Source organism: Portunus trituberculatus, chromosome 42, assembly GCF_017591435.1.
Source record: "Portunus trituberculatus isolate SZX2019 chromosome 42, ASM1759143v1, whole genome shotgun sequence".
Lineage (NCBI taxonomy): Eukaryota > Metazoa > Arthropoda > Malacostraca > Decapoda > Portunidae > Portunus > Portunus trituberculatus.
The window spans coordinates 16869438-16881937 of NC_059296.1; the positions used below are offsets into that span (position 1 = coordinate 16869438).

The 12500-nt window shown below is 43.2% G+C and overlaps 1 protein-coding gene across 7 annotated transcripts in view; it reads left to right on the forward strand.

Moving 5' to 3' along the window:
* Nucleotides 1-12500, forward strand: part of LOC123517306 (uncharacterized membrane protein C20F10.07-like) — a 277910-nt gene that overhangs the window by 163497 nt on the left and 101913 nt on the right. The gene's annotated exons all lie outside the window — the stretch shown is intronic.

Consider the following 12500-nt stretch of genomic DNA (forward strand, 5'->3'; position numbering starts at 1 on the left):
TTCATCCCTAAAATTAAAATTCTTTATAAAGACGTTTTCCTGGCCCTCTCTGGCCTTGATTCTCGGAAGGCTTACGGTCCGGATGGAGTCCCTCCTGTTGTTCTCAAAACTGTGCTTCCGAACTCGCTCACTGCCTGGTCAAACTCTTTCATCTGTGTCTCTACTTCTATTTATCCTTCTTGCTGGAAGTTTGCTCACATTCAACCTGTCCCTAAAAAAGGTGACCACTCCAATCCTTCTAACTACCGCCCTATAGCTTTGATTTCCTGCCTTTCTAAAGCCTTTGAGTCTATCCTTAATAGGAAGATAATGAGGCATCTATCAGCTCACAACCTTCTCTCTGATTGCCAGTATGGTTTCCGTAAAGGCAGATCTACTGGTGATCTTCTTACTTTCCTAACTGAATCTTGGTCATCCTCTTTAGGGACTTCGGTGAAACCTTTGCTGTCGGCCTTGACATATCGAAAGCCTTCGATAGAGTCTGGCACAAATCTTTAATTTCTAAACTACCCTCCTACGGATTCTATCCTTCTCTCTGTACCTTCATCTCCAGTTTCCTTTCCGATCGTTCTATTGCTGCTGTAGTAGACGGTCACTGTTCTTCCCTAAAACTATCAACAGTGGTGTTCCACAGGGTTCTGTCCTATCACCCACTCTCTTTCTATTATTCATCAATGATCTCCTAAATCTGACTCAATGCCCTATCCACTCCTATGCTGATGATACCACCCTGCATTATTCAACAGCGTTCAACAGACGCCCAACCCAACAACAATTAAATGACTCAAGGCGAGATGCTATAGGACGCCTAACTTCTGATCTTTCACTTGTTTCTGATTGGGGCAGAGAAAACCTGGTTTTGTTCAATGCCTCAAAAACTCAATTTCTACAACTATCTACTCGACATAACCTTCCAGACAACTATCCTCTCTTCTTCAATAACACTCAACTTCCCTCTCCTCTACATTAAACACACTCGGTCTATCCTTCACTAAAAATCTAAACTGGAAATTTCACATCTCTACTCTTGCTAAATCAGCTTCCAAGAAGTTAGGTGTCCTATGGCGTCTTCGTCCATTTTTCTCTCCTCCCAGCTGCTTGCTCTGTACAAGGGCCTTATCCGCCCGTGTATGGAGTATGGCTCTCATGTCTGGGGATCCACACACAGCTTTACTAAACAAGGTGGAATCTAAAGCTTTTCGTCTTATCAACTCTTCTCCTCTAACTGACTGTCTTGATTCTTTAAGTCACCGCCGCAATGTTGCATCTTTATCTGTCTTCTACCGCTGTTTTCATGCTGTCTGCTCTTCTGAACTTGCTAACTGCATGCCTTCCCCTCCTGCGGCCTCGCTGCACAAGACTCTCTACTTCTTCTCATCCCTATTCTGTCCATCTTCCTAATGCAAGAGTTAACCAGTATCTTCACTCCTTCATTCCCTACACTGGTAAACTCTGGAACTCTCTACCTGTGTCTGTATTTCCACCTGCCTATGACTTAAACTCTTTCAAAAGAGGAGTGTCAAGACACCTCTTACGTTAACTGGACCCTCCTTTTAGATTTTTTGTTTTTCTCTTTCTACTTTCCTCTTAACAGGGCCTGGCAACCAGCGGGATTTTTTTTTTTCCAACACTTTGTTTTCCCTTGGCCAGTGCCCTTGTAATGTAAAAAAAAAAAAAAAAAAAAAATGAATAAAATGACGTAACCAAGAGTGCGACAAACCTGCAATATTTCAGCTGTCAATATTTTGAGACGATATCGACGATAATTTGCCACGAAAAGACACTCTGTAAGCATATGAATATATTTAGATAACTTTCACCATCTCAAAAACCACAGAAACTCATCGCCGGTCACTTAACCTACAACAATGAACTACGAACTGATAAACAGTAACCAAGATTAATTAATATGTTACATTTATATTTCCCTGTGATACTCGCTAGACTGAAGGAGACAGAAGAAGAAGAGATGGAGAAATTGACCAAAGAGAAAGAAAACGGAAATAAAGTAGAGAGATAGGGAAAGAGAGAGAGAGAGAGATTGTGAAGACGATATGCTGGACTGGATAAACGATGAGATGTGGACAGAAGTCGAGGCATGGATGGCTAAACAGAAAGGGAGAAAGAGGGAGTTTATCAGAGAGGCACACCAGACAGGGAGTAGGAAGGAGAGTGTCTGGCGAACAGTAGTTGGTGCTGGAAGTGTTAGACGGGAGACAGGTCAGAGTAATGAAGATGAATGGGTAAGAGCTGAGAAACAGGAAGGAGGGGAATGACCTGGACCTGCTGTTTAGAGAGAGAGAGAGAGAGAGAGAGAGAGAGAGAGAGAGAGAGAGAGAGAGAGAGAGAGAGAGAGAGAGAGAGAGAGAGAGAAGGGGGAAGGGAGCTTAGGTCAGGAAGAGCTGAGGTTGTCTTTAGGGAAATACAGAAATCCTGTAACACCGGCGAGAGGAAGCAGGGCAAAGAGAAATGGGTAGGTGGAAGTTTAGGGGAGGAAAGGGACCTAAGGGGAAGAGATGAAGCCAGGGATTGATGTGCTCTGAAATCAGGAACATTATTGGTGTTATTTAAAAAAAAAATAGAATCATGGCCATTAATGCTAGTGAATGGGATACAAGAATTAAAAACTGTCTGGGAGAAGAAGTAGAACAAAAGAAAAACTGGTTGAAGAGAAAGAGGAAGAGGAGGATGAGGAGTCAGAGAGGAGTGAAACGCATGAACCAGAAGGAAGGACGAGAGGGAACACTGAGGGTGAGAGAGTCACAGATAGTTGTCATGGTGACGATGCTTCCCCATCAAAGCTTTTCCCTGGGCAGGGATCGTGTGATGTAACCCCGGAAAGGCTGTTGTTGTCCCCTTTTCCTCATGACCTAATTAATACTGCCGCCAACTTCCCCACGGGATAAGTGAAGCCCCAGAATGTATCGATCCCTTGACACTTGCCCTCGATGGGATTAAGCGCTAAACGGCGTAAAATTAGTTCCTCTTAACGCATTCTGTCGACTGAATGAGGCTACCAAAGTCTTGAAGGAATGTTTATCGGCAGTAAGATTGTGTTTGGGAGATGCAGGACTCCCTCAGGAGCGTGTTTGCTGTCACCCTCAGTCTGGGCGCTTGTATCCACTCCTCGATCACGTCCAGGAAGGGAGAAGGCATGTCTTTTATCTCCCCCTCTCTCTTTGAGCATATTTACTCCAGAAGCTTCCTCTCCCACCTTTAAAATCACGAATGGAAGAGAGAGAGAGAGAGAGAGAGAGAGAGAGAGAGAGAGAGAGAGAGAGAGAAAGCACAAAAGAGGGTCATGAAAGTAGGTTACGTGAACGATGGTCATTCATCTTAATCGCTACCGCCACTGTTTTCCCTCAGCCTTCATCCATTCCCTCCCCTCTTTGTCCTCCTGATATATAACCTGGAAAGCATATCGATAGCTAAGGGAAAGGAAGTATTCGTATATCTGTTTCATAAGTACCTCTCCCTTTCTTTGCTCCCCCCGTAACGTAATAGGGAAATGTATTTATTGGTTGTAAAGAAAAGATATTAAGTATAAGAGAGGACATTTCTGGATTTATATCATCTGTTCCTTCTTCCGTTTTTTTTTCCTCAACGTAATATATCCGAGGAGATGTACTATATTGATGACAGAAAGAGAATATATTGGTGTTTATATCGCATTTTATAGTTAGTTTGGATATGCGCAAGTCACAAATGGACGAAACTAGCAACCTTTATAATAAAAAAATTCGTAAAAATGCTTAGTATTTTTTATCATCACAAATATCATCATGAACATCATCATCATCATCATAATCGTCATGAAAATTATCAACATCACCACCACCACCACCACCATCATCATCATCATCATCATCATCATCATCATCATCATCATCATCATCATCATCATCATTCCTACTCGCACATTACAAAACTCTGTTTTCATTATCATTACTAATTACTAATTTCTCTCTCTCTCTCTCTCTCTCTCTCTCTCTCTCTCTCTCTCTCTCTGTGTGTGTGTGTGTGTGTGTGTGTGTGTGTGTGTGTGTGTGTGTGTGTGTGTGCGTGCCGAGTGTTTCCAGAGTGTGGCTTACTTTCCCTTTCGGTTCATTGACTGTGTGGAGTTCCTGGTAAGGCTGCACGATGGCCTTAATGAGTTCTGGCACCAACTGACCTGGTGACGCGTGGTGTGTTGCTGGTGAACCACTGCTTGCCCTCCGCTTCCTTAGGAAAAGAATTTGTCACTGTGATATTGTACGTACTTGCTGAATTGGTTGTTTTGTCTGTTATTTACTTATCTATTGATTGATTGACTGCTTAGATGAATTACTTGTTTAGTTGATTATGTGGTTGGTTAATCAATTATTCAGATGAATGGTTAATTAGTGAGTTCGTTAGTACGTCCCCACAGTTAATATTAACTCATATGTTCACCAACTCATCTATTCGCTTATTCATCACCGTGTTCATATATGCAATGATTTATTTAACGACTCAATCACGTAGTTATTAATTTGTTCATTTGTTTCCTCCATTCTTCACTGATCGATGTTTAATTCTTCATTCATTCATTCATATATACGAATTTTTCCTTCAACGCCCTCGTTCTTCTTCCCTCCTTGACGAATGATGAAAGAGAAAGAGAAGAAAGAAAAAAAGGAAAAAAAAAACTACGTCATTTACCTTCTTTTGTCTGGTAATGGCCTTCGTTTTTCCGGATCGTATAATTACAAAACTTGCTCCATCTTTCCAGCCGAGGGTTCAGCTCCCGTTGGTCTCCTTACCGCATGACGTGCCTCTGCCAGGGTTCACATTGACGAGCATTAGTAGGCGTCTTCTCCGTCCATAGACACTACGTTCGTTTTGCTTTACGGCGACCTTGACTCGTGCAGTTGCCTAGTATTCATGGGTGTGTGTTCTGGAAATAAGACGTAATTAAAGACTGCAGAGAAATGTCATCTGGTATTGGTGGGATTTGCCGCCAAATACTTCGTGAGGACCCTCACATGTGGAATGTTGTGCACTAAAGGTGTCCTAATCACTGACAGCGGCGTAGGAGACCGCGTTGGGGTTTGAGGTTTTCCTTCTCCCTTTTTCCTTTTGGCACAGTAGGGTGAATTCATACGTCAAAGCTGAACAGAGTAAGATCGTTTGAACATTTTTTTGGAGCTTAAAGGAGAGGAATGTGTCAAACGAAACCACAAAGCTTTCATCTTACTATGAGCCGAGGTAGAATATAGGACATAAGAGAATTAGAAACTTAAGTTCCTTGTAAAATCAAGATGTGAGATGCTTTTTTCTTCCACGAACCTGATGTTTTGGTAGAATAATTTAGTAAAGCAAATCTGCAGGAAATGGTGACGAGGAGCAACTGGTGCAAGACGAATTACATGCGTTAATTTGACACAGAAAGGAAACTGACGTGCGCATGATTGAAAGATAGTCTTTGAGCCGCTGAAACCAAGAGAATATATATATATATATATATATATATATATATATATATATATATATATATATATATATATATATATATATATATATATATATATATACACACACACACACACACACACACACACACACACACACACACACACACACACACACATATATATATATATATATATATATATATATATATATATATATATATATATATATATATATATATATATATATATATATATATATAGGTGATGTAAATAAACAAAGAATAAAGTATCTGATACATAGGTAACTTCAAGATATCGCTTGGTACGGTAATGACAGTCAAACAATACAAACAATACAAACGGAATGTAATTAGCAAGTGTGGAAACTGTAATACTGCAATCTAATCATCCAACCGTAGAGAGGAAATGGCTTGCGATATTAAGTAAGTAAGAACCATTAGGAAGGAATAGATGATCGAACAGCTAATGAAAAATTTGTCAATCAATACCGCACACAATAATTTTAGATTAATTTGATGTGACGATAGAAAGAGAGAAATGACAGAGGTGCTATTCATGCAGAATGGAAAGGCAAACACAGATGAAAATGCACCTCTGTGTGTGTGTGTGTGTGTGTGTGTGTGTGTGTGTGTGTGTGTCCAATCACTCTTGACTACAGTGAACAATAAGGGACACATTATTTTGTCGCGTATAGAAACATGAAAAACACACATTGCCAGAGAGAGAGAGAGAGAGAGAGAGAGAGAGAGAGAGAGAGAGAAGAGAGAGAGAGAGAGAGAGAGAGAGAGAGAGAGAGAGAGAGAGAGAGAGAATAGTGGAGAACCATATGGAGGGGTGAGGGAGGCACGGGTCAGGTTTATTGTGAGAGCACGAGGCCAGAGAGAGGGTTGTGTGGTGCAGCAGCCGTGACTGTAGTGGAGGCAGAAGGTCGTCATCACTTGCAGGCGCCTCGTGTCTTGACTCAGCAGGAAGAGATGGGAGGAGCAAACTGCAGACAGCTCCACGGTTGCTCCGGAGACCATCTTGTTACCTCTGCAAAAAAAATGGAGCTTCATCTCGGGTGGAAAGTTAAAGGGATGAAAAAAAAAAAAAAACATAAAAGAAGAGAGAATTAGCGCACTCAGCGTCATGAGATAAAATAAAAGATTGTTACATGTTTGCAGAAAGAAAATGTAGAGTAAGTGGGATGAATGGGGCAGGAAAATGGAATCTAAAATCTCTTAAAGCCGAGGCGGAACACACAAGGGAAATAAAACCTGATCGTAAACTGTGAAGCGAGAAAGAAAGAGTATGATGAGCTGGTATTATCGTTGGTGGATCGTAGCAACCACAAACCTTACAGAAGAATGGAAGGAAGGAAGGTAAAGGAAAGAGACACAACACAAGACGCACACTCACTCCACACTCCTCGCTCAAGGGCAGAACAAGAACTTGAGGATTGCCGTCACTCTTTTTTAAACACACCGAGACGATTAAAAGGATCTTAGCGCCGCCCTTCACTTCGCGGTCTCCCCTGTGATTCCTTGTTGGGAGGAAAGGCGGTGCGATGGACGCGCCCACGAGATGAAACCATAACGCCATTACAGCAGGACAACAAGACCATACGCGCCACTTGCCCACCGCTGCCGCCCTGGCAACCTGTATGGCCTAACAAGTGATTGCAAGAGAGAGAGAGAGAGAGAGAGAGAGAGAGAGAGAGAGAGAGAGAGAGAGAGAGAGAGAGCAATAAAGGAGTAAGAATAACAAAACAGAGTGTGAAGGGAAAGAGGATAGAGGAAAACAAAGAGGAGAAAGAAGGAATCATGATTCGAAATGGGAAGGGGACCAGAGAGAGAGAGAGAGAGAGAGAGAGAGAGAGAGAGAGAGAGAGAGAGAAATGTATTCGTATATTACAATGGAAAAGATGGACGTATTCACAGGGTCGCCCACGTATTAAATTACGTTGAATGGAGAAGAAAATACTCGATCAAGCGCGAGGTAATTCAAAGTCCCCAGGAGTGAACGTATATGTTTAAATATTTCCAGAGTTTTTTTATGTTGTGTGTAGGAACCATTGTGTGTGTGTGTGTGTGTGTGTGTGTGTGTGTGTGTGTGTGTGTGTGTGTGTGTGTGTGTGTGTTTGTGTGTGTGTTTACTGTTTTTTAAACCCTATCTCCCCATATCTCACTCGCCCCACAGCTCCCTCCACATACTGTCCCCCCCCTCCTTCTTTCACCCACTCCATCCCCCTCAACAATCGATAACTAGGAGAGGAGAACAGCGGGCGGCGGGGACAGTGATGGTAGGTCATGAATGTGTGTGTGTGTGTGTGTGTGTGTGTGTGTGTGTGTGTGTGTGTGTGTGTGTGTGTGTGTGTCTGTGTGTGTGTGTGTGCTTGTATGAATGATTTGTGTTCTGCCCTCGCTGACCTCGCTCTCTCCGTCTGTCCGTCAGTCTGCCTTTACATCTTCCTATCATGGTGACTTGCTGTCATATTACGTGCCTGTCAATGCGCCCTTGTATATACTTATGTTTATCTTTTTATCTATTACCTTATTATACATCAGTTTGTGTGTTTTCTTATGTCAAACCTGAGTTAGCCCAACCTAGCTCAACAAATAACTTAACCTAACCTATGCAAACCAAACCAAACCAAATCAAACCTAACTTAACCTAACCTGACCTAACCTAACCACAACTCTCCAACAGGTAACCAGCACAGCCTTAACACCTTTCTCTCCTTAAACTCCGCTGTGTTAAGATTCTGCCTCGCCTTACAGTCACATCACAAGCTTTCCCAGGGTCGCTGTCAGACTTCATGATCACACTGACTGTATTTGCTCCGTCCCGCCTCCCTTCTGTGCTTAGCCGTGTTACAATTGATGGCCTGGGACAAGATTTGGTTTTGTAATGGTCTTCCGGGGATACTGAATGCTGCTATTGAGCGACAGGAGTGTTAGAAGAGTAATTGTTTATTTACACACACCACCCACTCACATTTGTCTTTCCTTAATGTCTCCGTTACGACCACGCTGGAAATTAGGGTTTGTATTACGTCTCTCTCTCTCTCTCTCTCTCTCTCTCTCTCTCTCTCTCTCTCTGTTATCTTATCCAGTACTTCATCTAAGCCAGACTCTCGTTCACTTCATCCTCCTGACAAGAATCACTAATTTGTTTGTTGGTATACGTGGGCGCTCGCTTCCTTTCATCCCGCTCCTGATTCTGTTAATATCATTCTTTCTCTCTCTTTTTTTTTTACTATTGTTCCACGGTGATTACTTGGCATTGGATCTCCTTTATCTTTGGTTCCATCGTTCTTTTTTTTCAGCACACAAATCATTTCTTTCTTTCCCCCTTCTCCGTTTTTTTCCATTACGTTTTTTCCTCCTCCTCCTCCTCCTCCTCCTCCTCCTCCTCCTCCTCCTCCTCCTCCTCGCGATATTTACTCAGATGATACGAGTATAGGATATTAGTATTCTCTCTCTCTCTCTCTCTCTCTCTCTCTCTCTCTCTCTCTCTCTCTCTCTCTCTCTCTCTCTCTCTCTCTCTCTCTCTCTCTCTCTCTCTCTCTCTCTCTCTCTCTCTCTCTCTCTCTCTCTCTCTCTCTCTCTCTCTCTCTCTCTCTCTCTCTCTCTCTCTAGTCTAATAGCATTTACATATCAGCCTTCACGTAGCCTTCCTATTTCGTCAGTCGGAGATTAGACAATGTTGTTGCTGCAGCTCCCACAAACAGCCTCTTTTGAATGTAATATTGTTGTTCACCTTCACTTCCATATATTCCTCCTTCCTCTTTCTTTCTTTCTTTTCCTTCTCCCTTTTCTTCCTCCTCCTCCTCCTCCTCCTCCTCCTCCTCCTCCTCCTCCTCCTCCTCCTCCTCCTCGTCCCTGTGCGTTTTCTTTTCTTTCTTTCCCCATTCTTCCTCTTCCTCGTTCTCCTCCTGCAGTAATTTTCGGTTATTATTTCACTGAGAGCAAACGTTTCATAAAATTTTTCCCTCGCCTCCACTAATTAATCTGCACTGTCGGTATAAGTAAGTGCCGCTTTTTATCATGGGTTTTTTTTTTTTTTTACTTTCTCTCTCTCTCTCTCTCTCTCTCTCTCTCTCTCTCTCTCTCTCTCTCTCTCTCTTCCAGCGGCAACCTGCATCCACCTTCTCCTAAATCCCGCAATATTTGCCTAGTAAACATCCTCTGTTCTTTGCGAGAGTCACGAGGGCCTGGCGGGGCACTGCTCGACTGCTGGCGGTGGGTGGCGGTGCTCCTGAAGGTTATTGGAGTGTGCGAGGTGCTGTGAGGGATATTACGAGTTTCTGATCCCTCCAGGGCGTCTTGTGCTGTTCTTAATGGGTCGGTCTGTGCTTCCTGGACCTTCGTTGCGCCCGTGGGTTGTCTGGGCTCTCCTCTGCTCGTGGATTAACTGTGACTTCGAGAGTGTATGTATTTAGTTTTTTTTTCTTTCTTACTTTTTAATTTTTTTGTGGGCTCTTTTTTACTTCTAAATTAACTGTGACTTCATGAGTTTATTTTCTTATATATTTCTTATTTAATTCGGTTTTATTTGTTTATTTATTTATTTTTTTTTAGTGGGGGGAGTGATGTGGGATATTTGAATGACAACTGAAAATAAGAGGAAAACTACCCTCTTCAATTCAGCTTCCTTAAAGATAATCAACACGTGTGTGTGTGTGTGTGTGTGTGTGTGTGTGTGTGTGTGTGTGTGTGTGTGTGTGTGTGTGTGTGTGTGTGTGTGTGTGTGTGTGTGTGTGTGTGTGTGTGTGTGTGTGTGTGTGTGTGTGTGTGTGTGTGTGTGTGTGTGTGTGAGAAATGGAGGATTTTTTATACATAACAAAAAAGTGAGAAGGGAAAGATGCTGTTAACCCCTTCAGTACCATGGCGCGTTTTCATATTCATTCTGCTTACTATTTGGTGATTTTCTACAGTTTCAAGAACTTAATGTAGGGATTAAAATAGTGAAGACTCTGGCCATTAATCTTCTGACCTCTATAGATCCTTCCTATTGTAAATAAAATCATCTAATCACACCGAAAGTTCAAGGTAAAAATGCGTCCCAGTACTGAAAGACTTAAATTCAGCTTCCTTAAAAGATTATACGGAATTAGAGAGTGTACTAGTGAAAACCATGGAAGGCTGAAGTTACTGGTTAGCTCGTGCATTAAGTAATAAAGTGGACAGATTATGAGTCTGTTCCACTGAGGTTGTTTTACGTTCCTGGTTGTGGCAGCTCGTACTGTCTCCTGCTGGCTATAGTCGTGTTTGTGTTTCCCAGGAGTTTTACTGATATTTGACATAGCCACGGAATGTTAACTGTGTATTTCTTCCCACAGTAGTGGTCGTGCGGATTTGACGATGTTCTGATCACTAACGTATCAATATGTGCCTCGTGTATCTCTGGCGTCTGAAGCGGTTATGTCTACTCGCGTTACTCACTTATGTTGCGTAGGTTTTCATGGTCTTATGGTACATCTATCTATCTATCTACCCATCTGTCTATCTGTCGATATATCTATCTATCTATCTATCTATCTATTCAGTTATGCCTGAGGTGTGAGTTTTGTGAGTGTTCCTGTATCGTGACTAACTCCGTGGTACTACTTGGATTCCGTTTTCCTTCGTCATGTTCCCTCCCAGACGATGGGGCGCTTTTCTCTCTCCTGACAGAACATAAGACTTCTGGCTCTTCTCACGCCCTGCTAGGTCCATCGGGTTCATCTTGTAGGCGCCGCACTCTCCCAAGAGGCACTGAATCGATTTTATGTGTAATGCAAAAATGTGAGGCGGACGTGGCTGCTCTGCTTTTTCCCCTTGTGGATGGAAGTTTGGAATTATAGTCCCTCCTTTATGTTTAAGCCTCTTTTAGTTGTTTTTAAGGTTATTAAGAAACTTTGTTCCTCCTACCCTCCTCTCTCCATTGTGCTACCTCCGCCCCTCGCCCAACCTTCTCTTCCACAGCCACATGGTTCTCCCTCGTAGTTTAGTCCTCCCCCACTCCTTATCTCCCTCCTTTTTTTTTTTGCTTTACCTCTGCTTCCCTCCCCACTCCATTCTCCACTTGCCTCACTCCACTCTTCCCTTCATTCCTCCTCTCCTCCCACCTCCATCGCCTGGTAATGGCATGAAGGTTCGCAATTGTCAGGCTGTACAACTTGGTATGAGTGAGTGTTTCCATGTCATCAATACACAACGGGAGTGGCGTGCGGGCCGCTGCGGTGCAGCAGACAACACGTTTGGCAGCCACTGTGGGGATACCCGACAACCCTTTAATTGCCTGCCAGTCACGTGGGAGGTGATGGTGAAAAGAATTTGTTTGGTCATAATTTTTTCCTTTGTTCATGCGTGTTCATCCCCTTTCCCTTCATTTCGTTTTGTAATCTCTTTCATATCTCCACCTTTTGTCTCTATATCATCACTCTCCTCCCCTGGGTATTGTTCTCATATCCCTTTTATCCCTCCTATTTCGCTGATCCATCCTAGTGCGTCTCTCTCTCCATTCTATTTACCTCCTGCTCTTCCTCATGGCACTCTTACTGCCGCACCTCGTACACTGCCGGAGGCACTGAAGGTGGCCGTGGTGGTGGTGGTGATGGTGGTGAGAGTGACAGGATGCCTGCTCTCATTCTCCTGGGTAACGATGCCCGGGAGACCAACGTGAGTGGTACTTGTTGAGGAAGGTGTGTGTGTGTGTGTGTGTGTGCCGGTAGTGTATAGGCTGCACCTCACGCTCATTAAAGTGGATATACTGTAGTGGAAGGATGCGGTGAAGCAAGGTAGGAATGCTATTCCATCGGCGTGTTTGTGTGTGTGTGTGTGTGTGTGTGTGTGTGTGTGTGTGTGTGTGTGTGTGTGTGTGTGTGTGTGTGTGTGTGTGTGTGTGTGTGTGTGTGTGTGTGTGTGTGTGTGTGTGTGTGTGATTCACCTCGGTTGTCTGCTGGTCACCCAGCCAGTCTTCCCCATTACGGAGCGAGCTCAGAGCTCATAGACCGATCTTCGGGTAGGACTGAAACTACATAACACTTCAGTACCATGTGTGTGTGTGTGTGTGTGAAGGGGA